This window comes from Mus musculus, chromosome 4 (assembly GCF_000001635.26).
Source record: "Mus musculus strain C57BL/6J chromosome 4, GRCm38.p6 C57BL/6J".
Classification (NCBI taxonomy): domain Eukaryota; kingdom Metazoa; phylum Chordata; class Mammalia; order Rodentia; family Muridae; genus Mus; species Mus musculus.
The window spans coordinates 45,548,385-45,552,247 of record NC_000070.6 but is presented as its reverse complement, the minus strand read 5'-3'; the positions used below and the strand labels follow the sequence as shown (position 1 = coordinate 45,552,247).

The window sequence follows — 3,863 nt, the reverse complement described above, 5'->3', positions numbered from 1 at the left end:
CCACAGCAAGCAAAGTTGCTTAAACTTCACTAATAGCAGGACGTGGCACCCTACAACCAAGTCAGAAGCTAGGGAACTAGAAGGCGGTGCTTAAGACCCTCCCTTCGTCCATAAAACATGTCAGGCAAAGTCATTTCATGCCCCAGCGTCTGTGCACTGTTCCAGAAAGATACACCTATTCATCTCTCTCAAAAAATGTTTATGGGGGAAAAATGTTTGTGAAGCGACGTCATCCCCAGGAGAAAACTAGCTCTCAGGTGAGATGCTCCCCTTTGTGGGATAGCTGTTTCTGTGGAAACCTTGACAATGGGGCTAGTGTTTGGCTTACATGTAGAATGCCTGAAAGCACCAGGCAAAGGTAGTTTTGGAAAAAAAATCCCAGAAGCAGAGAGGCTTAAGTGTCTGCATGTATGACCACTCCTAAAATGGATTTTCTGAGATTAAAGGAGAGAGGGAGGGAGACTCTTTCCTTGTTGATGCATTCAGGCCAGACAACACCAGATAGTCATAATAGCTGAAGGAAATGATAACCCCACACACCAAAACCTATTTCAGCCTTTACAGGCTGAGGCTGTACAAGACTCTCAAAAGCCATCCTTCGAAGCAAAAAGGCATTCTGGTTGACTCTGAAACAGAACAAAAGTTTCCTAATGAAATGGAACTAAAATCCAGGAAATCCTACCTTGTATCAGCTCTAGGAACTGTTTGATTTAGCAAGAATAATTTTTTTTTGCAGCTGTTATATTTGAAAGCAATTAGTGGTCTCATCCGCATCAAGGAACTCCTCAGAAATTATAACCACTGGAAATTAAATTAGCAAAATTGTCTTGAAGTGAACTACAAAAATGCCCCCAAACCTATGTTAAGAGAAAAATTAATCACATTTTTCAGCAGGCTGTGGAGTGTGTCTAAAAGTTGGACTGCCTTGGCTGTTACAAAGGTTTTTGAACAACACTGGACCAATGGGTCAGGGCCCATAAGAAGTTTTAATGAGAGCAGCTGCACCCAGGAAGGGGTAATGAAGAAAGGCTTTTGTGAGCATCTGAATTGATTTATTCAAGCCACCCCAGAGACCACTTAAGCTGGAAGGCCCCTGATTATCACTGAGTCCCACGCAAAGGTAGGGCGGGCCTCTGGGTCTCTAGACACCAATCCTTTTTGTGTAAGTGGGATAAGACACCTGAGGCTCAGAGAAGATGAGGTCACTGCTTGGGTCACATTCAAAGCACTAACCAGGGGCACAGACTTGGGGGTATAGGACCTACAAGCTAAGGAATGAGACTCTCAGATTCCTATACCCCAGACTCTGCCTTCCTCACTACAGACACAGACTTCTTCCCCTCTGCCTTCTTTACTAAGTTCTCATCCCTTTGTCTCTAAAGTTTAGCTGAAGCTTTTGATGGTCACTTGCCACTTTCTACTTTGGGGTATGTGATGTATTGCTGGCAAGCATACCCTGTGTGTTGAACACAGAAGCCAGAGGACATTGGGCATCCTTCCTCTATTTCTCTCATCTTATTGGGGGTGGGAGGACAGTGTCTCTCATTGAACCTGAAGCTCCCTGTTTTTGCAAAGCTAGCTCCTGGGACCTTCCTGTCTCCATCCCATAGTGCTAGGGTTACAGGCAAGTATGGCCATGCACCCATTTTATATGGGTGCTGGGGATTTGAACTCATGCCTTCTCCATTCCATAGGTGACACTCTTTTTTTTTTCCCCCTGGTGCTGGTATTTTATTTCTTTGTGTCCATTAGGCCATGAATTTGTATGGAATGGGCTCCAACAGCTCAGGCTCTTTTCCATTAGTCCTCACAAAGTGTGCTTCTCTGGGTGGCGCAGGCTGGCGCTTCAGCTGCACCCAGGTGCCCTTCTCTTTGGCTTCCTTTTTCTTCTGGTCGTTCTCCTTCACCCGCTTCAGGAAGCTGTCTCTGCTCTTTGAGTGCTTGATGTGCTCAATCCGCACATTGATCCTCTTGGCCAGAATTTTGCCCTTAACCTGCTTGTTGACAATGATGCCCATGGCATGCTGGGTGACATTGTAGACTCTTCCGGTTTTGCCGTGGTAGCACTTATGGGGCATTCCTTTTTGAACAGTGCCCATTCCCTTGATGTCTACAATATCACCCTTCTTGTAGATTCACATGTATGTGGCCAAAGGAACAACGCCATGTTTCCTAAAAGGCCTAGAGAACATGTACCGGGTGCCTCTCCTCTTTCCCTTTGTGTTCGTCATTTTGGCGAGTTACTGGAAGATGGCTGTGGCAGCCCCATAGGTGACAGTCTTCCCCACTGAGCTGGCTTCACAGCCCTATTCTGCTTCGTTATTAGAGTCCAGCTCATATTCTTAGATGACTATTGACCAGGCACCTGTCGCCAAACCTTCTGACTACCCCATTTCTTTGGTAAATCACCCAAGCCAAGGTCTCTGCCTTCCAGGATTCCAGGACGCAGATAGCCTACTGGATGACCCCACAGCTGCCACAGGAGGCTTTGCACTGGCATATGCCCTCTGCCTCCCCCTTGTGTCCACAAGAGAGCAGCATGGCTGCGATTTGGGCGGGCCTACATGTGCCAAGCACATTTAAGAGTTATCTTGACTATTTTTTCTGGAAAGGCTTCCTTATTCTTGGTTGCGGGTATGTGGGTGGCATCCCCTTCTTCACTCCTACTCCTCCAATTAATTGCCCCTGGCAACTTCAGCCTCCCCATGGGGCAGTCAATCCATCAATTCCTAAGCAGCGAGCACCAGTCAAGGGTGATAAATCCGGGAAGGGGGAACACAGAGGGGATGTAAGTTGTAGCTCACGATAAGAAATCAAAACACTCCCACAGGTATGAATCCCTGAGTTGGAACCCCTGGTACCACATAAACATACCACGAAGACCCTCATCTGTGATTTCAACACCGGGGGGATGGAGGCTGAAGGATCAGAAGTTCAAGCTCAGCTTCACGGTAAATCTGAAGCCAGTTGGGCTACACAAGACCTTGTCTAAAAATAAGTAAGTTAATAAATTAATGAGTATGACTGAGCTTTGACTATGCTGTTCCAAGAACTTTAAGAATTCAGAGCTGGGGTGGGGAGTGAAGGTGGTAGGCCTCTACAGAGAACATATTTTACAGTCTTTGGAAGGCAAGAAGTATTGTGAAAACAAATGGCAAAAAAAAATGCATTTGAAAAGAAACAGGCAGTCAGAAGTAAGATGAAAAGGACGGCTGAGGGACACAGTACAGCAGTATAGCACTTACCTAGCGAGTGTAGGGTGACAGGCAAGTAGGTGACAGGTAGGGTTTGACTGCTGTGAACAGACACCATGACCAAGGCAACTCTTAAAAAAAAAAATATATATATATATATATATATACACATATATGTATGTATGTATGTATGTATGTATGTATGTATGTATATCATGCTTCATGAATCAGCAAGTAATTCTTGTGCAGGGGCCATGCTAATCTTCTCTGTATCATTCCAGTTTTAGTCTATGTGCTGCTGAAGCGAGCACTCAAGGCAACACTTATAAAAACAACATTTAACTGGGGCTGGCTTGCAGGTTCAGAGATTCAGTCCATTATCATCAAGGTGGGAGCATGGCAGCATCCAGGCAGACATGGTGCAGGAAGAGCTGAGAGTTCTACGTCTGCCTCTGAAGGTCACTAGCAGAATACTGGCTTCCAGGCAGCTAGGATGAGGGTATTATAGCCCACACCCACAGTGACACACCTACTCTAACAAGGCCACCCCTTCTAATAGCGCCACTCCCTGGGCCGAGCATATACAAACCATCACAGGCCCTGAGTCTGTTCCCCAGAATGACAAAAACAAAACCAACTACGGCTAAAGCTGTACATCCCCAAGGAGCT

At 45.9% G+C, this 3,863-nt stretch overlaps 1 non-coding gene and 1 pseudogene across 1 annotated transcript; both read right to left on the bottom strand.

Moving 5' to 3' along the window:
- Positions 1 to 1,715: 1,715 nt before the first annotated feature.
- Gm12411 lies at positions 1,716 to 2,231 on the bottom strand (annotated as a pseudogene).
- Positions 2,232 to 3,398: 1,167 nt separating this feature from the next.
- On the bottom strand, positions 3,399 to 3,505 carry Gm22055. Its single transcript, XR_003955436.1, has one exon. It is a non-coding gene; the product is annotated as a U6 spliceosomal RNA (small nuclear RNA).
- Positions 3,506 to 3,863: the final 358 nt, after the last annotated feature.